This window comes from Macaca fascicularis, chromosome 4 (genome assembly GCF_037993035.2).
Source record: "Macaca fascicularis isolate 582-1 chromosome 4, T2T-MFA8v1.1".
Classification (NCBI taxonomy): domain Eukaryota; kingdom Metazoa; phylum Chordata; class Mammalia; order Primates; family Cercopithecidae; genus Macaca; species Macaca fascicularis.
Window position 1 is genome coordinate 120,805,227 of NC_088378.1, and position 23,730 is coordinate 120,828,956.

General features: G+C 36.9%; 1 pseudogene; it reads left to right on the forward strand.

The window, feature by feature from the left end:
- The first annotated feature begins 20,908 nt into the window (after positions 1 to 20,908).
- Positions 20,909 to 22,383, forward strand: LOC135970431 (small ribosomal subunit protein eS17 pseudogene; annotated as a pseudogene).
- The last annotated feature ends 1,347 nt before the right edge of the window (positions 22,384 to 23,730 follow it).

Sequence of the window (23,730 nt, forward strand, 5' to 3'; positions counted from 1 at the left end):
GTTAGATATAAATGACTTTGATTTGTGATTTTCCCCCAACACTGTGCTTTTAGAATGCATGACATGATTATGTATGAAATGGGAATTGAAAATTCCCTTAATATCCATGAGCATGTATTTATGCAGTCTTTAAAATTTAGAATTATGTAGGTTGCCTAAGCACTAGATTCAAACTTACAAATATAAACGATTACATATATATGGTAATCTTCTCATATTTGAAGGAATTGCAAAAAGCAGGGAAAGAAGCAGTGAGTACACAAGTTCAAGGTTACAACTTTCTGGACATCTCACCATCCACACAGCATGCACATTTTTTAAATATTCTGAAGCTTCTAGTTAGCTATGCAATGACTCAGAATTGGCACAAAATGTCACTAAAACCAAAGGATATTATTTCGGTTTTAAAATTGGTTTCTTGTGTCAGTTAAAAATTCAGAAACATATTTTCTACTCCATTCCAACTCATTTCAACTCTCCCACTATGATGTAAAATTATTTTAATCAAATGAAACTATGTAGATCAAATTTAACTCTTCACCGAGTTATAAACCCTGAGTGTAAGAGTTATAGAATGGAAATATTGATGTTCCACTGGGCAAGTAGAAGAAGCAGCCTTTTTATGATATTGTTTTAGGAGCTAGAGAAAGAATTCTTGCCCCTAAAATATTAAATTTAGTTCAAATTTAATTTAGCAGACATATATAAAGTGCCTTCTATTTACTAGGTCCTGAGTTGACAAATGTGAGAACACAGTTGTTGCCCTCAAGAAAATCACTATGTAATGAAAACAATAGCTGTGAAGTAATGTGATAAGTATAATAATAGGTATCTACACAGAACATTATGGGACCAGAAAAGAGGGTCTCCTACCTCTGGAAAGGACAAGAGTATCGAGGGCGACTTTTTGAAGTAGTTATCCCTGAGCTGAGTCTCAAAAGATAAGCAGGAGATAGCCAAGTAAAGAGGAAGGAGGAGGGCCTTACAGAAAAAGGAGGACGCATGAATAGAGCCAACATCAGAGCCACACTGTGTTTAGGCTACCGAAGATAATTTAGGGTTGTTGCAACATAAGGAATGTGGCAAGGGGTAATAAATACAAATACACCTATTTAAGTCCATAGCTAATTATATATGATGGATCATAAAGCCTCCCCTGCTAGAATAGATGTACTTGCCATTTGAGAGTGTGGAGAAAGGGAAAACCATGACCAAAACGAAGCCTCAAGACATTAAAGGCAAACATTGCACCTTCGTAATTTTGGTTAGGTGGGTCCTAAGTAGAGACAGACAAACAACTGCCCCTTTAACATCAAAAAATCATCCACAGACAATTAAGCTTGCCTACAACATAAACAATGAAGCCACAGACATGCTCTTAGACAGTTTCAAAAATATCGCCAATATTATGATGAATCAAAATATTATTATGAGTAATAAAATTATTGTTTTAACAGCTCTATTCCCTGTCATCACAAAAATTGTCCAAGTTGTATGATATCTCATATACCCCTCCATACTATACCATAAGTATTAGATTCCCTGGATATTTTACATGTAAATAAACAAACAAAGGAAAACAATGTTAGTGTATGTAACATGGAATACTTTCCTTCAAGACATTTTAACTGTTAAATTTCCTGTCTACTATTCTGGGAATAGTAGTAGGCAAATCTATTTATTATCATCTCAAATTCTGGTGATAGTCTTACGGACATAGAATTAAATGACATAATGACATAATCTTTAAAAATCAGATTATGCCTGATCACTAAGAATGTGTGATAATTTTGTTCTAACCCAACTTCTATCTTCTAGACTGAGGGTGGAGGTTAAATAGACATGAGATTATCATAAGAAAAAGGTGCCACATAGGCAAACATTACAGCTTGGTAGTTAAATAGAAGGTTTTGAGAGTCACACAGATCTGAATTAAAAATCTGTCTTCTGCCACTTGTTAGCCCTGTGACCTAAGGAGATGTACTTAACTTCCCTAAGCCTGGGGGACAATGAAAGAGACACATTACATACTGCTCCTCAAAAGTCCAGGCAAGATCAATCCCCAGTCCCCCCAGTGTGGCCTAATCAATAATACACACTCTTATATCTTTTAATTTTCTCTCCCTCATTCCTTATATCAACCCCTCCTCCTGAATTTTGGCTCCCTGGGATGGAAATGCCCAAATAAACTACCTCCATCCAAACTTTTGTAGCAGGCTGTGCTTTCAAGGGAACCCAACTAAGGCAGCACATGAAAGTCTACAACTGTGGACTTCAACTACAGAGTCAAGTCTCAAATTCAGGTTTTTCACTACTCCAGACAGATCCCTAAGGAAACTGGGTCCTTCCTTGACTGGCTTGAAGGAAAAGAGCACTTCTGTGTTAAATACTTCTTACACTTATGGGACATTTTGTTTTCTCCAGGTGTTTCCAAGGCATCCAGAAAGAGCTCTTTCCAACTGTACCAAGTTCCATTTGCTTTCCACACCCTGTCCCTACAAGGAGTGCTGCAGAAGCACAAAGTCAGCCAGATGCATGAGCACACTTGGAAGCATAAGGCAAAATGTTCCAGGAGCAATTCTGAACCATTTCTGGAGCTTGGAAGCTGAAGGGTATACATTTCTTTCCTTGGTCTAAATTTCGCAAAGTATTGATCAGTTCCATAATGCACATTTTGATTGTTTTTAAATTGTTCTTGATTTCACATTTTTTAGTCCTTTACCCCTGTTCTGTGGACTTTCTTCCCAAAGTAACCACATCAAACGCTTGTCTCAGCCTCTTTTTTAGGGGGACCTAGGCTAAGAAAATGTTAGCAGGTTACAGAGTACAACAAACATACCCTGGGAGCATGTTGTGGTCTCAGGTTGTTCCAGAGAGCTGGTCCTCTAGTCAACTGGATGAAGCCCTAACTCTCATCACAAGTGGCCAGGCCTTGCAGGCCTGAGATGCCCAGGGTCACAAAGTGTCGCTACCCCTTTAAAATACATAGCAAAAAGTCATCATACTTATATTTCCAACACAGCATTGGTGCTATGGTCAAACTACTGCATTATCATATTACAATACAGTAACATCAGTCAAATTTACATCAAAGGCCTCCAGTCTTCAGTTATTTTAGGTTGTTGAACAAAGCTTTAAAAAAAAAAAAAGTTTCATCATGAGTGACACTAGTTTGGAAGACCCCAATCTCAGTGACATAGTATATCTCCTACCTATTACTAAATCAAATCTCTACCCAGGAGCTATGTTTAAATGGAGGAAACAGGATGCATAACTATGAAAAACATTGGTATCAATGTAATTCCATAGAAATTAAAGTTTTTATATAGTCTCATATTTTATAATTAATATCAAAAGTATATAAAAAGCTAGTGAAATATTTAAGTAAATGATCTAGACAATAGAGAATATAACAATAAAATTAAAGTTTAAGGGCAAAAAACGTAGAAAAAGAGATAGAGAAAGGGTATAGTCTAAGGGTTCCAAGTTACCCTTCTGAAGCTCTAATTAAGGGCCACCTGGAAAGAATGGTTCCTGGTTCTTCATACGCCACAACAGGAGTGGAAGTAGGTTTACCACTCCTCAAGATAGAGATCCATTGTCTTGAGGCAAGAGAAATGGAAGAAGCAGGTGCAGAAAAAAAAAAAAAAAAAAAAAAGATTGGAGATGTTAGGAGCCCTGCCCATTAAGATGGGAGCACCACAGTTCAGTGCTCAATACAGCTGCATTGCCAGTACACTGAGTCAAGGATAGCTGAGGAAAACAACTCCTAGAATACATTTCCATTCATGTGAGTGCACTTCTTAGTAGGGGTGGGGGAAATTGGAGCGGGGGGATTTGCTAAACTAATATTGATTTGAATTATGTAATTTGCCAGGCTTTGTGCTAAGTGATTTACACTCCTTACTCACTACTCACTTTAACATTTGGAATATTTTTATAAAGCAAGTATTATAACTGTACTTTTTAGATGAGAACACTGAAGCTTAGATTTTAAGCAACTTTCCCAAGACCAAACAAATTAGTAAGTGGTAGGGATAGACAGACCTTTCTGACTACAAAGCTGCTGTTCTTTTTACAACACTAGGCTGCTCATCATCCTTTTTGTATGAATCAAGACAAATAATTACCAAGCTATTAATTTACATCGCAGCTTTCATTAATGGAAAAGTAATGTGTTTTCCCTACAAGGATGCCAGAATTGACAGAAGCATCTCACTAGCTTAATAACAAGAAGAGCAATTTTTTTTGTTCCAATATTGATGCTTGCATTTCGAAATGTAGACCTTGTTTTAGTATGGAATTGATTACATAGAAATTGACTGAACTAGGTTTAAGAACCGTGGAATACAAATAATTTTGGTGGGCATTGTATATTAAAACAAATCTGATGAGGAATGAATACCCAGGACTCATAATTTTCTTTTAAAAGAGAAAAAGCAAATACATAAAAAAAAGAAGCAGTATTTCCACACAGACATTCAGCAGAAAGGAAATTTAAGCTCCAGGTCTTCAATGATTCCTTCTAACTCTAAGACCATTCTCCAGAGAATGATCTGGAGGGCTCTCTGCTCCGAGCAAGTCTCTTTGGGGATGGCTCTGTATCTTCCTTCCTGCTCAAATTCTTCCCTTTCTAAAAATGTCTCAGGCTTGTCTTTGAACTATTTGTGACATTAAAATGCAATTCTGTCTTTCCTCTTGCCTTTTCTGCGAACAGTAGTCCATAATTACTCTCTCTACCACCACTCATAAACCCCTAGAATGTCTGCATGTATAATGTATCATGCATGTGCTCAACAGAATATGTTTTTTTTCTACTGAGAGAAAGCCTTGGACATCTGACAAAGTATTCAAGTTTCTATAGCTGAATTTTAAGCACAGTATCTTCTTTTCTGCATTTAATATTGACCTCAGGCATCTGCTGTGGCTTTAAAGTCTACAAAATTATTATTCAATTTACATTCTTAGGGTTATACGAATGCCAGTTCCTCAGAGGCACTGTAGTTGGTTTGTCCTGGGATACTTGAGTTGCCTTATCCCCTTTTCTCTTGCAAACTTAGTCAAGACTTAAAATTCATGATTTTTATTAGCCTTTGGATGTCATGTTTCATGGAATGCCTCATCCATGGTCTGGAGTTCTAAAGAACTCCACAGTCACCTGCATTGTTGACAGAAGCAGCTTTGCTTAGGGTGTTACACCACTTGGGAAAGCTCCAGATAGAGGAGAGTTTATCACAATAATAGTATAGTATGAAGTTATTTGCAGTGAAATATATTAATACCCAGATAAATACCCATCATGGATATCAGGGAGGATTATCCCTGAATACCATTTGGAGAAAGAAAACTACTTTGTAATGGGAAAATTATTTTTTTATCTCTGATCTCACCTGCTGCATTTCCCTCCCATTCTGCTGATAATATTCTTACACTTTTATGAAGAGCAATTCCAGACTCCATTATTGTTCCAAGCTCTGACATTCTCATAGAAAATGAAAAACTGCCATAACCTTCCCTCCTGCTCATAAAGTCCTAGAAGAGATGGAACAGACCAGAGAATCTTCTGACTTAGGGTAAATTTTTTATTCTTTTACATGAATCCCCCAGGCAGAAATAAGGAAAAAGTATTTCCAACCCAATTCCAAATATTTCACTTGGAATTGCTCCCTGAGAAGAATGGAGCAGCTGCCAATTAGCATATCTGTAGATCTTCTGAACAAACTCAGGAATATTTTCACTAATAAGTTGACTAAATAGAGCCCCCAGCTGTCATGTGGGTACATACTCCAACAGGAGATTTTTGTAAAAAATAAAAAACAAAGAAGGCTAATTGATTATTTCTCAAAATGCCTTCAAAAGGCATGGAGTTAAAGAGCTGACAAAGTCTATAAAGTTCAACTGTCTACCAAAGCCCCCTCATTTTATAGGCAAAGAAACCAACTCCCAAGGAGGTTAAGAGAATTAACTAATTACAAGGTCATGTGACTACTTAGTGATAGAGCCAGCACTGGAACCCAAGTATCATGAACACATATCTGGAGTCCTTCTTACATTGATAAAAATAATCTATAATATGCTATTCCATTGTTTTCATAGCTTGGAAATCTAATGTAGTGCTTTATTTTTCTCAAGAGCTTAATTATACCTACTAATCCTATATCATTATTCTTTCAGATATCCACTGAAACAACTGTAATGTCATCAAAATATATGTGTTGTGGCCTGTAATCTCAGCACTTTGGGAGGCCAGGGCTGGAGGATTGCTTGAGGCCAGGAGTTTGAGATGAGCCTAGGCAACATAGCAAGACCCTGTCTCTACAAAATAAATAAAAATAAAATAAAATGTGGTGGTCCCATTTTCCTGAGGAGGAAAAGTTGATATGATAATCATAAGTCTTAGTGTATACGCTCTCAAAAATTCTCACAATAAGGAAAAGGAACTACTCATCAGACCGTACCAGTATCTAGTTTTCATCGTTTTCTATTTTTCTCTGATATTTCTCTTGAGTTACAGCATGCCCCTCCTGCTTTTATCAGATCCTCACTTTAATGCATAGCCCTTGACCTGTAACAGGCATTCTTTTTCAGTTGGAATAAATTGAATTCTTATACAAGACTTACCTAAACAAAAACAAAGCCTTATATTCAAAAACATTTGAGTATTCCTGAGGGTTTAAATATCGAGATAGACAGGAAGGGGCAAACAACAGAGCCATAAAAGTCTTTGGAGTACCCATGAGTTCAGCAGCCCCTACATCAAGCTTCAGAGCAGCCCAATTTGGGGAGTCTATTTCAGGCAAACCAGAAACAAAATCAAAATGAAAATGGCTGAATGAAAGAAAAACTATGAGTTAACACAATCTATACTGCTTTGCACTACCATCGAAATTCTTTGCAAAACAATAATAATAATAATAGTAAAAGGGCTGAAAGTCAAATCAATGTAGGGTGTACCTAAACTTAAGTAAAAATTAGCTTTTCATTCTAGAGAGTCATAAAATGGTTCTCTGTCCAGAGTTGTTCTGGGCACATTGAATGGCCATTGCTCCCCACCTCCAGAATACCTGTAACAAGAGGGGAAAGCCAGCACTATAATATCGACCTGACTCTCCAGGTACCCTCAATAAAGTTCCAGCTCTAAACTCCAGTATTCTTAGGACATCTGAATCTTCAACTGAAATCAAAATAGGTCAATACCACAAATGGTCTTTCTGAGTCCCTTAAAGGATCAGGGAGTTAGGTACAGGCACATAGTATAACATATCCTAATACATATTTGCACATATGAGAAAGAAATACCTATTTGGGTTCTGGGTTTAAAAGGAAACGGGGTTATCTTAGGGAGTGTTCACTCAATTATGCCTATATAATATGAAGTGTACAAATGCTTCAAATGAACTTAACATTACTAGTTCCTTGAATTCTTTGGGGAAAAGGGAAAATCTTAAGAATTAAATTATTACTCTTCTGGAAGAGAATGTACTATTTATTATCTCTTTGAATTTTATTAAATTTCTATTTGTGCACCATACTTCAATTTTAGAGCAGATAGATAACATTACAGCCAATGTCTGGACACTTCAGTCTTCTGATACTTCAGACATTGCTCATCAGTTGCACCAATTTGAAATGCTCTTATTTGTACATATTAGTGTAGACAGAATTCTTTATTGGAAGAAGTTTTGTTTCTTTTCTAAATTCCTTATACCTCTAGGATGGGAAGTCTAAAGTACTCTATGAAAAGCATTGAAAAATAATGAAATCAAAATACAATATGGCAACTACCTATTACCAAAACCTAGAGAACGGAAATTTGTTGTACAAAACTCCTACCATTTGACTCTGATAAATATTTTTAGATTTAAAAATTACATCTGCAAATTCTAAATAGTTTCTGAATTAATCTTTGATGACAGACTTCAGAGACTGAATCAATTGAATTTTAGTAGTAGTAAGTACTGAGATGCTGTGTTAAAAGAAACAGTAAAGTGGTCCCTTCTTTTAACAACATCCTCTCCTTTTAACTTGGTGCCAAATAAACACAACTCCTGGAATGAAGATTTAATAGGGGGAAAAAAAAAAGGGAAATTTCCCAACAAATAATAGCAGCAGCATGTAAAACCCATCAGGAATTAAGATACATCTCTGCCACCAGATTAATAATGAATAAATAGGGCCCACTAATTTTTACTGTGCTTGCAGTAAAATAGACCACACAGGCCTTCTCCTCTGGAATCTGTAAAGCAGTGCTTTAAACTCCGTGCATGGCTGTGGCACCTGTAATGACTTAAGATGTTCAGGGATGTCTAGAGGAAAAGGTACTCAGCATTTTCTTACACACACAGTTAAAAATAATTTCCTGACTGTTACCTACTATGACCCAGAGGACAGCTGCAGGCCCAAACACCAGGAGTACTATTCTCTACTCATCTATTATCTACATTAGCTTTTTTTTTTTTAATGTGGCTCATCAATTAACCCTATATAAATTCATCCTCTAGCCCTAATGATTGATATAAATGTTCCCCATCTGTGATAACATAATTTACAGTACTAACTTCCTTTCATCTATAATTCTGCATAGGTTTTTGATTTGTACTAAGATCTCACATCGCTTTAATTTTTCATATTGAATTCATTTCAAGAGCGGCACCCCAGGATCCCCCTCACATGACATTTCATTTCCAGAACAATCTGTAAACACTATGGCAATCTGTAAGCCAACCTGATAGGAGGCTATGTTTATGGAGACCCCAAGGAACTACTGCTGCTGAAGGGAGACTCTCTCTTACCATGTTGCTGCCCCTACATTTGTGACAGTTCCTGCTAATGGCTATGTTCTGACTGATGCTGCTACAGCACTGACTCAGATACGGCAGAAATCACTCTTTGGTGGAGGCTTGGACCATTGTACAATCCTTAGTTGTCAGGAAACAAGACAGGGATCAGAATGTTTATATAGAAGCAGAAAAAAAAACCATGTTCCCCCTTCTCAATCCTAAATTTCCTATTCCCACTGTACTACCCAGCTGTGTCCTATGTTATGATGAAATCTCGACAGTAAAGAATTTCAAGAGAGCCCCATGGTGTCTGTGCATTTTCACATTTTGTCCTCTAGCTAAATTCTAAACCTGCTACTTTTTAAAACAGGGTGTGTCTTTGAAGATTTTAGTTTAGATCTAGGACCTTTTTCATGGGAAAACCCAATGAAATCACTGGGAGGCGTGTGTGTATGACATACTTAAGTGAGCCTGAAACAGTTAAACAGCAAAAGCCTGTCAAGGAATCAGTGAACAGCTTTTAACCAAGGGCTGCTGATGTCATGGGGGGTTGTTGATAGCAAAACACAGGAAGTAACAATAAAGTAAATTACTTCTGAGTAGTGGGGGAGACACTTTTTAACTAGTGCTCAGCCTGAAATTTGTTCTGTTTCCCACCCCTAAAATCCAGGAATATCTACAAAGTCTCCCCATAGCTACAGAAAAAAAAAAAAAGAAAGAAAGAATAGAAAAAGAAAGTGTTTCTAGGCAGCTATAGAATAACCAAACAAGTACCAAAAGGGAGGCTAATCACATTTCCAGCATTAACATGAATCCATGTAGTAGGAGATAGGAAGCAAATAGCTAAAGCCAGCAGATAAGGCTTTATTTACCAGTAAACAGATACCAGTAGATAAGGATTTTGCACTTCAAATGCTAAACTTTGTTGTCGCAGGCAGAGAGACAAAGAATTCTACATAATTCATATATAAATATGACAGAAGCATGACAAGGCCTCTATGGACCACTGTAAGATGCAACACATCAGCATGGGTACATGGGCATGGACTGATGTGGACTCCGGCGGTAACAGAAAAATTGAGTGTCTGGACCTGAACCACAACAGAGATGTTTTTCTAGCCACATCTGCTGCTGGCTTTGGTGGGAAGAAATGAAGAAATAACACAGAACTATAATATCACTATTCCCAAATAATACTTAAAGTTCGTTTTGTCGGGCCGGGCGCGGTGGCTCACGCCTGTAATCCCAGCACTTTGGGAGGCTGAGGCGGGCGGATCACCTGAGGTTGGGAATTCGATACCAGCCTGACCAACATGGAGAAACTCTGTCTCTCCTAAAAATAAAAAATTAGCCTGGCGTAGTGACGCGTGCCTGTAATCCCAGCTACTCGGGAGGCTGAGGCAGGAGAATTGCTTGAACCCGGGAAGTCAGAGTTTGCGGTGAGATCGCGCAGAGCCGGGATCGCGCCATTGCACTCCAGCCTGGGCAACAAGAGCAAAACTCCGTCTCAAAAAAAAAAAGTTCGTTTTGTCTACAGTTGTGTGTAATTTAATGATTTAGTAAGTACATCTATTTCATTCTATTATGAGCATTTAATTATTCTTAATATTTTTGTATCTTTATAAAGTGTCTTTATATATATTGCAAATAACTCCATTTGATCACTTTTAAAGAGAGAAAATTCTACCAAATGGTCACAAATCAGGTTTTCAATCAAGATTTTTGTGTTTGCATATTAAACAAAATGATATCTGACCTAGGCCTAACCCATTGTAGAGTATCTTGCATTATATGTTTATGCTGAAAACATAATATTACATATTACAAATGCGTGAGCTATGTTGTTTGACCAATGTGAACCTTCAACACTGCTAGATTTTTGTATTTAATGTAAATAAATATGACAGCATCTAAGCCTGTTACTCTTATTCACTAGTGAGAGATGAAAAGTTATTAGTTGTAGAAACACAGCCCAAATGCATAATTCAATTTTCCTCTCTTTAGCAGCAGGAAATTCTTTCTGGAAAAAAAAATGCTTTTTCCACTTTTTACAACATTTTTATGTAGAAACATTATCAAACTTACACAAGTGATTTCAGAAGAAATCATTCCCATATTCACACAGATTCACCATTTTACCTCATTTTGTTACCTTCCTTCCTTTCTCCTTCTCTCATGTTCTCCTAAAATATTTAAAAATAAGCTCTACCCTGTGAGTGTGTGTGTATATATATACATATATATATATGCATTACATTTTACCCTATAAATACATATGATTATGATTTGTCAATCAAAAGTAATATTAATTTTGCCAGGTGCAGTGGCTCACACCTGTAACCCCAGCACTTTGAAAAGCCAAGGCAGAATAATTGCTTGAGCTCAGGAGTTCAAGACCAACCTGGGCAACACAGCGAGATCTCATGTCTACTAAAAATTTGAAAAATTAGCCAGGTGTGGTAGTACAGGCCTGAAGTCCCAGCCACTTGGCAGGCTAAGGTGGGAGGATGGTTGAGCCTTGGAGATTGAGACTGCAGTGAGCTATGATCATACCACTGTACTCCAGCCTGGGCAACAGAATGAGATCCAGTCTCAAAAATAATAATAATTTTTAAAAAGAATAAGTTGCACATATCATGTCACTTTATGAAGGTACAAATATCAAAACTAGAAAACATTTGTGCAACATTATTTTCTAATATATTGATTATATTTCTAATATATTGATTATATTGATTAATATATATCAGTTTCTCCAATAAATCCTTACAGCAATTTTTTCTTGGATCCAGCTTCTATTCTGGGATTATAAATTGCATTTAGTTTCAAGTCTTTTAAAATCTGAAAGAAAGAGTTCCTTGGCCAGTCTCTATCTTTCACAGCATTGATATTTCTGAAGAGTGAAAGTCACTTATTTTGTACACTGTCCCTAAATTTGGGTTTACCTGATGTTTCTTTGTGATTAAATTCAACTTATGCATTTTTTTCCCCAAGTTTCAAACAGCAGAGTGTCAAAGTTTAAGTGGCTTCTTATGAGGAGACACATGGTACTTGTTGAAACAATGGTAGTCAACATTTTCTACTGATAATAATTTTTCTCTTACAATTAATAAGTAATCAGTTGGGTGCATGCCTTGAAATTATATAAATAACTTGACATCCATCATATTGTGCTCATTAATTTTAGGATCTATTGATGACTCTCATCCAAATCAATTTTTACAATGATGGTTGCAAAATGGTGATTTTTAAAAACTCTTATCACTCTCTCTACATTTATTTTGTTTTTTGTTTTTCTGGTTTTTTTACGGCAAAAAATATTTTTTAATAGACAATTTCAAGCATACACAAAAGACCAAAGTACAATATGAACTTCATTATAGCCATAACCCAGATTCCCGAATTAGCAAGATTTTGCCATTTGTGCTTCCTCTGTCATTCTTTTCTTCTCTCCCCTCCTCCTTCCTGACCTTCCTTCCTTTACTTTACTGAAGAATTTCAAAGCAAATCTCAGATCTCATTCCATTTCACTCCCACATACTTCAGTATGCATGTATACAACATGCAAACCTTTTTCTTTTCTTTTTCTTTTTTTTTTTTTATTATACTTTAAGTTCTAGGGTACATGTGGATAACGTGCAGGTTTGTTACATATGTATACCTGTGCCATGTTGGCGTGCTGCACCCATCAACTCATCAGCACCCATCAACTCGTCATTTACATCAGGTATAACTCCCAGTGCCATCCCTCCCCCCTCCCCCCTCCCCGTGATAGGCCCCGGTGTGTGATGTTCCCCTTCCCAAGTCCAAGTGATCTCATTGTTCAGTTCCCACCTATGAGTGAGAACATGCGGTGTTTGGTTTTCTGTTCTTGCGATAGTTTGCTGAGAATGATGGTTTCCAGCTGCATCCATGTCCCTACAAAGGACACAAACTCAGCCAACAGACACATGAAAAAATGCTCATCATCACCGGCCATCAGAGAAATGCAAATCAAAACCACAATGAGATACCATCTCACACCAGTTAGAATGGCAATCATTAAAAAGTCAGGAAACAACAGGTGCTGGAGAGGATGTGGAGAAATAGGAACACTTTTACACTGTTGGTGGGATTGTAAACTAGTTCAACCATTATGGAAAACAGTATGGCGATTTCTCAAGGATCTAGAACTAGAAGTACCATATGACCCTGCCATCCCATTACTGGGTATATACCCAAAGGATTATAAATCATGCTGCTATAAAGACAGATGCACACGTATGTTTATTGCGGCACTATTCACAATAGCAAAGGCTTGGAATCAACCCAAATGTCCATCAGTGACAGACTGGATTAAGAAAAAGTGGCACATATACACCATGGAATACTATGCAGCCATAGAAAAGGATGAGTGTGTGTCTCTCTACATTTATTATTTGGCATCCTACGACCAGGAAGAGCTTTCTTCTCCTTTCCTTCTACTTAATTATCAATCAACTGATTATTAGTATGGAATTATCAATTTTTGTATTTTTCATGGGTTATAACCCATTACTATCCTTACTCATTTTGATGGCAAATTGTCCCAGATTTGTCAAATGTGAACCCCTTAAGTTGTCTCATTTAACAGTCTCTTCTCAACCAGACAAAATTCTAATAATATATATTTTTAAAAAACAATTTTCTGGAGATCACTTATTTTGTGTATTATCCATTGATATTATATGAGAGAAGGAAAATAACCTTCTATTTTCAAATAAATTTCAGTAATTCTTAAACAGGGATAAATAGTTTTTTTATTGCAAGATTTCTCAGAGCATTTACCATGCATCTTAAAGCTGTAAGAGACGAAAATCCTGATAATGGTTTCAAGTCAAAGGAAACTTTTTCTAATGTAGCATTTGGCAGGACCATGTACTGAAGAACACAGCTTATTAATGATAAATTAGTTAAATCTGAAAAGAATGTTCTTACTTCCAACAAGTTCTGGTTTAGAGAGTAAATGAAAAGTAACACATTTTGGTCTAAATCTAATGTATTCTGTCAGACGACATTCTCAAATTAAACCAGAAACTTCCCCTAGTATGTACTTATTACCCTATCAATGAAATTATCTGATTTCTAGAGCTAATTTCCTTGAAAGGACATTGAAATGAAACTTTTCTTAGCATTATCTGAAGCTAATTGGTATCAATCATGCCTACAAGTAAGGTGAGAGTTTCCTATAAAACAACCTGCCAGACATTAAGTAGAAATAATGAGCTCTAGTTTGGTAATTTGTTTCCCTCAATGCTCAAGCAGTAGGTCTGAAACTTAGTTCGCGTTAGAATCTTCTGGGTGGCTTAAAACAACAGAAATGTAGTCTCTCACCATTCTGAAATCCAGAAGTCTGAAAATAAGATGTTGGTGGAGATTCTGGGAGAGAACCTATTCTATGCCTCTCTCCTAACTTCTGGTGACTCTCCTTAATTTCCGTTATTCCTTGACTTGAAGACACAGCAGTTTAATTTCTGCCTTTGTCTTCTCATGGCTTCTCTTTCTGTGTCTCTTTGCATCTTCTTTTGTGTCTCTTTTAAGGATACCCACCGTTGAGTTTAGGGCCCACCCTAATCCCAGATGGTCTCATCTCAAGATCCTTAGCTTAATTATATCTGCAAAACTCTTAAAAAAAAAAAAAATCAGGTCACCTTCACAGATGCCAAGGTTTAGGACTTAAACATATATTTTGAAGGACAAAATTCAACCCACTCCAGCTAAGACAATAAAACACATAAAGGTGATTTGCTTTCCTGTCTTTGCTTTCCTTATGTGCAACCTTAATGAAAGCAATTTATGTCTCTCTTCTTTCACATGCAAAATACAGAATAGGGTTCCTTTTTATTTTTCATTTCACGTGAAGTGCTATATTAGTTAATGAAAAAATCCAGGCTCCTTGTAAACTAACATTTGTAGCACTGAAACAGAACACTTTTTCATATATTAATTATACTAACCATCATAGCAACTCTAGGAGGCAAGTGTAAAATGATATTTCCATTTTATAAATGAATAAACTAAGATACAGTCCCTTAAAGCCACAAGTAGCTAGTAATTGAATTTAGAGTAAAGTCACCTATCTCTAATTATCTAGTACTTTTTACTTGAAGATTCATGCCTTTCCTCTTTTACTTGGATACATCGGCATGTATAAACCTGGAATGCTAGGCCTTTGTTTTCTTGATTTCATTACAACAACAACAAAAAAATCAGCCTTTCTAGGAACTAAGGATTATCTCTGCTAAACTGATGAATGCCAGACTTGCTGACTTGCTTTGAGTAAAAACAAAGCTGGCACTCAAGGAAAAAAGACACGTGAGAAGAAATTTAAAAAGAGGACGGATGAAAGGATGGAAGGTAGGGAGAAGAGAAAGAAAGAGAAGGGAAGGGAAATTCAACTTAGCTTTAAATTATACATTTTTTTAATTTCTCTTCATCTTATCCAACTTAAGAAATAGCATTGCCTCCTTAACTCAACTTTATGTTCTTTTGGATCTAGAAAGCTGTGTCTCTTCACCTTGTTTCCTCTGCAGAAGCTAGTGCATTGCACTCTATATAGTAAAGTTTACTATGTTGAAATTAATTGAATCATTTGCTCAGACTTATAAAAATATTTACCTGCAAGACAAAGTTTTCTGAATCTTTCTCTAGGGTTTGGAATTTCTCTTTGGTTTAGAAAAACCATCATTCTCTAAATCCGTCATCTGACTATATATCTGAGATGTATACCTTTGAGAGATGATCAGAAAGGCTACTACAAAGTAAACTGTCTAATTACACATATCACATTTACTAAGACATCGCTATGAATAACCTGTTTGCCCATACGCAAGTGCATGGATATAACCAGGTGCAAATTGTAAAATATCTCTTTAGAGTCTCCAGTGACTCCATTCATTTTTTGTGTAGTAGTAGCTCCACCTCATTATTGAAAACACAAATAATATTTTACTGTGAATACAACTCGTATATCCAAACAAAAAATAAGCTGAAATTACCCTTTATATTTTGACAGAAAATCATTTATACTAATGTACTCTTTTACCTATAGATTTGTGCTTTAAAAATCTTTAATTTGTAATAGAGAACTGAAAAACTTTGCCTCATATTAAGAGAATTTCTGCCATTCAAGAATCAGGTAGAAGAGATATTTAGAGTGAAGGCAGCCTTTTCTTGTCTCGAACTCATGTTAAATATCTGGCTGAGTCAATTTCAACATCATCTTTGAGGGTCCCAAAATTAGCCTTCAGTCAGAAAGAACAGTGGTATTACCAGCTGTTTCACTTACTTTCCCACTTGTTAATCTATTTTTTCCTTTATTTCTCCATTCTGTCCTATCTTGCTTTCTTTTCCATCCTTATATTCCTTTCCTCATTCCCCCTTTGGACAATCATTTAACATATCCTTTGTCTTTTCATGCTCTTAAATCCTGATGATTAAATGCCAGAAAGCAGACATCTTTCTAAAACTCAGTGCCCTCTCTTCATCTTACACTACCACCCATGACTTACATATATACACCCCACCCCCAGAAACCAGAGGGTTGAAAACACACTTAACATTCATCAGAAGACACTGGGTCATCAGGAACACTTTAGGAGTAGAATTAGAATTGGGTCCCTTATACACACATCCCTTTAAAAATATGCTAATTCAGATATACACACCCCTTTAAAATATGCTAATTCATTCTTTCATAATCCACCTAAATTATTGTAGTCAAATTGATAAGTGTGGATTGTCTATTACGATTTAGAGGACTCTGGTGTGGCAGGATGTCCAATGGCAATTAGAAGACTTCCAGAAAGTCAGGTTAAATCTCTTTAGTTTCTTATTGCTGAACAAGCCTATTAACTTTCCTCAACAGCCCTCTGCTTAACTAATTCTAAGTAGTTCATATTATATTAGATAAATTGTTATGGGGAATTAAATAAAATGTATGAAGGCACACTATAAACTGTACAAAAGCTAAACAAATATAAACTATTGTTTTAATTATACTTTTCAACAAAAGATTTTCCTTCAAGTTCATTCAAGGCCCCAATCAAGTTCTGAAAATATCAATTAGAACAAAATACACAGGCTCAAATGGAATGATAAAATGTCAAGATACTGAAGGTTCACTGGATATCCTCTATGTATATCCTGAGGGCCCTCATCTGAAAATGAAGAGCTAGTTGGCTTAGTGATCTATTTAAAGTAGAGGGAGAGGAAGAAGGAAATGGAGATCTACTTATATATTCAGAGACACACACACACACAGAGAGGGGGAGAGAGAGAGAGAGAGAGTGTGTGTGTGCGCGCGCGCACGCGCACGCATCTTGGCTTTACTTACTAAATCTCTATCAAAAAGAAGAAGGGGGGGCGGAGAAGGAAGAGGAGAAAGAAGACTATAAAACACAATATTCCGGCGTCTGGTACTATTGACTAAACACCCTGAGGATTTCGTATAAAAGGGACCCAATTCTAATGCTATTTCTACAGTGTTCGTGATGACCCAGTGTCTTCTGATGAATGTTAAGTGTTAAGTTACTTGGTTTTCTTCTCCTAAACAAAGAGGCCAGATACATTGCCAGTGCTTTGCTTTCTTTAATGCCACAATTGTGCAGGGATTCACTCAGCAAGCTAGAGGAATAACATGTGGGTGTTGAATAAAAGAGGCAGCAGGTTCCAAATGCAGCCTCCAAAAGACAAGGCTGTCTCCACACTCTGTATGGCATGGAATAAAACTGTGTTTTGCCCAAAATTTAAAAGCCTGACCTGCGGGTCCTCAGAGGAGAAAAAGACTTCCTACAAAGGTGACATCTGGATTCTCTCCTTGCTTCTGCTGCTACTGCTGTTTTTACCACCATTTTCTATATTCCCATTTCTTTGCTGCAACTATCAAATTTTAAGTTTGAAAATATTTTATTCTGCCCTCTTGCATGAAATAGTTGGAGGAGGGAAAAGTTATAATTTCTCAAACGGATATAGTCATTTTATTGTAAAAGGGTTTAAAGGCCCCACCATTTCTTCCAGAAATTTTAATAAGCATATAGGAATAGCCAGCTGGCTAATCCTAGGAATATCCCTCCTCCCTGTTCATTTTATAGAAAGATCCTGTGGTCAGGAAATATAAAGCTTTCAACACATTGACCACAGCTAGGATTATAGCCTCATATGGTAGAGATTTTTCCCACTGTCTTTTTCTGGGTGTTGTCAATATCCAGCCGTCCTCACGGGTATTGAAGTCACCTTCACCCTTCTCACCGGGGAGAATTTCAAGATTGACTGCACTAATGAGGGAGTCTGGAATTGAGACATTATGTGTAAATCCATCACTGTGATTAAACTTAGCACGCACACTGTGTGTGCTTGGTAGTTTCAAAGAGCCTGGCTATTAAATGGCTTCATATTTTTATACCTTTTGGCACCCTCATAAAAGGACTTAAGGAAACAGAATTTTTCCTCCACAGCTACAGACAGACTAAGACAAATCTATGCTAAGAAGCTATAAAATAATTTGAAATTTCTCAGGTTCATTGATAAATCAAGTCAGTAGCTCTGCAAAGTACTGTTAAATGTATAAAAACATATATATTAATAAAGTTATACATGTATGTAAAGACAGATATATGGGGCAACACCTATTAAATTGCAAATAAAGTAAAACCTCATTAATTCAGACTCACCTTAAATCGGAATTTCTGATCTACTGAAAGTCTGGCTAAGCAGAAGTTTTCCGTTACCATATCAACAGACAAAAGACTTGCTGAACAAATCTGTAGTGTAAATAAAGTTTATAGGGAGCATATGTAGACTGTTTAAGAGAATACACTGTTGTTAGCATCCTCAAGTACTTGAGGAACACCCATTTACACAAAGATAATTGAGAGTATAATTACAAAACATTCTTAAGTATTAACCAAAGTAGGCACTCTAAGAACCTCTAAAAGAAATCTTTAATTATTGCAGGTCCACTTCTTTTATATACTTGAAAGAGGTAAATCTTCATCCTTTTAAAAATATTCGATAGTTCAAATTTTGCACAAATATGAGAAGCACATCTTTCTCTAGCTAATGCAAACTAATGAGCTGTTAAAACATATATTATGCTATAACACATTAATGTACTAGATTTTTTGTTTTTGCTTTTCAAGTACTTTAGCAAAACTTGGTATTGGCATATTTATATGATGCCTATGGATGCATACTTACATTTATGGCAGCATGGGATGACAGAAAGAGCATTGAACTTATCAGCTCTGCCACTATCTTGCAAGGTGAGCTTGAGTGTCAACTTGAGCCTAAGTTTCCTCACTGTAAAATCAAGAGAAGTGCTTTGGTAACCATCCTACATCTCAGACTTGATGCAAGGATCAAATCAGATGATGTTATTTAAACTAATGAAAGTACTTCATAAAGTGAAAGGCAAATATGTTCTAATTATTTTCTCTGCATAATGGATACTTATCTTTGATTTAGAAGGAAATGAAGATGACATATACCATATTGAAATAACCAGATATATATTTTATGTTCATTATTACCCAAAAAGTGTACTGTGTCCTACTTGGGGTAAAACTGAAATTGAAGCAATCTACAAACATCTATTCATTCTATTTACCATTTAGAGTGCAGGAGTAGGCACTGAAACCATACGATTTTTTAGTAATTTGTAGAAATCTTCTAGATTTTAAAAATCTTTGTGATTTAATGTGTCAAGTAAGTGGAGTTTAAATGAAAATTTCACAAACATACAAGTTTTAGAAAACACAGAATGGGTCAGTCCTAAGGGCAGATAAAACAGTATGTCCCAATCAAGACCTCTGTAGCTTGGTTCATCTGCCCTCTTGTAGCCAAGACCTAGCACAGTGGCTAGCAAACAGAAAGCACTTAATAATTATTTGTTCTACTGTGATGTTTCTTGGTGAGCTATTAGCGAACCCTAGATAGATTTGCAAATGCAAGGACAATATAATTGCCCTCAAGGAAAAAATACTGTAAATTTCATAAGGTAAAGGACTAGGTCTGTCTTATTTTCTGATGTAGCCCCAGATTGTAGAACTTGGTGATTGTTCAGTAGAATGTGTTGGGGATTTTTAAAAAGAAGAACTCAATTAGGCCGGGCGCAGTGACTCATGCCTGTAATCTCAGAACTTTGGGAGGCTGAGGCGGGTGGATTACCTGAGGTCAGGAGTTCGAGACCAGCCTGGATAACATGGCAAAACCCCCATCTCTACTGAAAATACAAAAATTAGCTGGGCATGGTGGCACATGCCTGTAATCCCAGCCTCTAGTGGGGCTGAGGCAGGAGGATTGCTTGAACCTGGGAGGTAGAGATTGCAGTGAACCGAGATCGTGCCACTGCACTCCAGCCTGGACAACAGAGTGCGACTCCATCAGAAGAAGGAGAAGGAGAAGGGGGAGAGGAGGAGGAGGAGGAAGAGGAGGAGGAGGAAAAGGGGGAGGAGGAGGAGGAGAAGGAGGAGGAGAAGAAGAAGAAGAGGAGGAGGAGGAAGGAGGAGGAGGAGGAGGAGGAGGAGAAGGAGGAGGAGGAGGAGGAAGGAGGAGGAGGAGGAGGAGGAGGAGGAGAAGAACTCAATGAGCAAGCAACTCCTAGAGGTTATGTCTTATGTAAGTTGACTAAGACGTGGTCTTCATACTCAGTTTATCATATGAAGCGACCAGGGAGACAGAATTTTAAAGAACTATGGGACAACAGAGTAAGTGTCCAGTTATGAAATAAAGTGCTCTGGGAACATACGGCACTGTTTTGCTATGCTGGTTGCACATTAGAATCATCTAGGGATTTTTTGAAGCAATATCAGTGTCCCAGATCAAATAAAGCAGAGGATGGGGCTTGGGGCACTAGTATTTATTTTTTAATTAGGTGATTCTAATGTGCAGCCAGCAATAGAATAGTTGATAGAGAAGTTAAAAAGGAGGAATTATAACAGGTAGAGGAGTTAGGAAAGGACATTTTCTCAGGTGAAGTGATACTTATACTAAGCCTCTTTGTCTTTATGATTCACGAAGTCCAGAAAAAATGTCAAATTTTTCCCCTTCCGAATGTTCAACAGACCTTCTCTTCTAAACGGATTATGAAGACGAGTTCCTCTCATGCGCTGCTCTTCCCAACCCTTTGAAGTTCTAAATCCCAAAGACTTAAAGTGATACCCAAGAATCTTAAAAGTCCTAGATCACATCTCACTTTGGAAAAAGATTCAATATCTGGATCAATTCAAGATACTGAATTGATAAAAATTCAATTCAACCTAGAGCAAGGTTAGGAAAAAAAAAAACCGAGAACAAGGACCTTGTGATTCTCAAGTGGATGAATGTTTGATATTTATCTAATTTTCTTCACTTCAAGAGTTCTTCACATGTGGGCAAACCCAAGGGTGTGGATTTAATCAGGGCTAGTAGTATGACTTGAGAAGTCAAAGCATTATCTTTATCTGTCATAAGTTTCAATCATGTTCATACTTAGTTATAATAACTTATACTAACTTTTATTTATAATAGTAGGTGAACAACTTGGTCTCCCATATTGAGAAGGGAAACAACAGGGTTCTTTATCTTATTACCCTGACTTTCCAATACCAACCAAGTTGGAAGAAAAATTTTTCCCTCTTCTTGCAAGTAATGCCAAAAATTGTGTACCAAAAGAGTATCCATTATAAAGGATCTGTTTTTAAAAATAACATACTCAGGAACAAACAGACAATCTACAGAATGGGAGAAAATATTCACAAATATATATCCAACAATGGTCCAATATTCAGAATCGATGAGGAACTTAAACAATTTAATAAGCAAAAAGCAAATAACCCCATTAAAAAGTGAACAAAGGACATGAACAGACACTTCTCAAAGAAGACATACAAGCAGCCAATGAACATATTTAAAAAATGCTCAAAACCACTAATCATCAGGGACATGCAAATCAAAACCAAAATGAGATATCATCTCATACCAGTCAGAATGGCTGTTATGAAAAAGTCAAAAAATAACAGATGTTGGTGAGGCTATGGAGAAAAGAAAACACTTATATGCTGTTGGTGAGAATTTAAATCAGTTCAACCTCTGTGGAAAGCAGTTTGGAAATTTCTCAAAGAACTACCTCTTTTACCAAGGACCCACCAACATGGGCCACGTTTTCACCAAAACCGTGAAGAAGGCTGCCTGCATCATCACACAAAAAGTACTACATGCGCCTGAGCAACGACTTCCAATCAAACAAGTGCATGTGCAAGGAGATCACCATTATCCCCAGCAAGAAGCTCCACAACAAGATAGTAGGCTATGTCACCTATCAGATGAAGCAGATTCAGAGAGGCCCAGTAAGAGGTATCTCCATCAAGCTGCAGGAGGAGGTGAGAGAAAGGAAAAACAATTATGTTCCTGAGGTCTCAGCCCTGGATCAGGGGATCATTGAAGTAGATTCTGACACTAAGGAAATGCTGAAGCTTTTGGACTTCGGCAGTCTGTCCAACCTGCAGGTCACTCAGCCTACAGTTGGGATGAATTTCAAAATGCCTTGGGGACCTGTTTAAATCTTTTCTGCAATGCTGTATTATTTTCAATAAATCTGGGACAACAACAAAAAGGAACTAAAAGTAGAACTACTATTTAGCTAAGCAATCTCATTACTGGATATATGTACCCAAAAGAAAAATAAATCATTCTATGAAAAATACACATGTCCCTGAATGTTCATTGAAGCATTAATCACAATAGCAAAGACATGGAATCAACCTAGATGCCCATCAACAGTGAATTGAATAAAGAAAATGTGGTACATATACACGGTGGAATACTATGCTGCCATAAAAAGCAACAAAATCATGTCCTTTGCAGCAACATGAATGCACCTGCAGGCCATTATTCTAACTTAATTAATACCGAAACAGAAAAACAAATATACTTCATATCCTCACAAGTGAGAGCTAAGTATTGGGTATACATTTACATAAAGATGAGAACAATAAACACTGAGGACAATAAGACGGGGGAGGGAGGGAAGGCCAGGCACAGTGGCTCCCGGCTATATGTTACTTTTGATGAGTATAAGGTGGATCACTTCAGGTCAGGAGTTTGAGACCAGCCTAGCCAACATGTGGATGCTGGCCTCTACTAAAAATACAAAAATTAGCCAGGCATGGAGGAGGGCGCCTATAATCTCTGCTACTCGGGAGGCTCAAGCAGTAGAATCCTTTGAACCCAGGAGGCAGAGGTTGCAGCGAGCCGAGATCACATCACTGCACTTCCAGCCTGGGTGACAGAGCAACACTCTGTCATAAATAAATAAATAAATAAATAAATAAATAAATAAAATGGATTGGGGAGGTCAAGGTTGAAATACCACCTACTAGGAACTATGCTTACTACCTGGATGATGGGTTCAGTCATACCCGAAACCTCAGCATCTTGCAATATACCCACGTAACAAACCTGTGCACGTAACTCGTAATCTAAAATAAAAGTTGAAATTTTAAAAATAAAAAATGAAAGTAAAAAGTTATAAGTTTAAAAATACTGTACTCCAGTCCAATGGGATCAGAATTTTTTTAAGCTCTCTTCCTTCAAAACTATAGAAAGTTACGTAGAAAATAATTGACACTAATATCTAAAATAGAAACCTAAGCTCTAACATCTATTGTAGAGGAAAGAGCACTTTGAAATCAAAGTTGTATTTGCAGTTCTGTCAAGAGTTACATGCATGATGTTGGACAAGCCATTCTTTAACATCTTATGATGTTAAAAGAACGCTTTCCAAGCCAATGTTGCATCCTATTTTATATTCAACATATTAACAACAGTTTCCAAATGCATCCAAGGCAAGTGTATTAGTCTGTTCTCAAACTGCTAATAAAGACATACCCAAGACTGGGTAATTTATAAAGGAAAGAGGTATAATGAATTCAGTTCAGCATGGCTGGGGAGACCT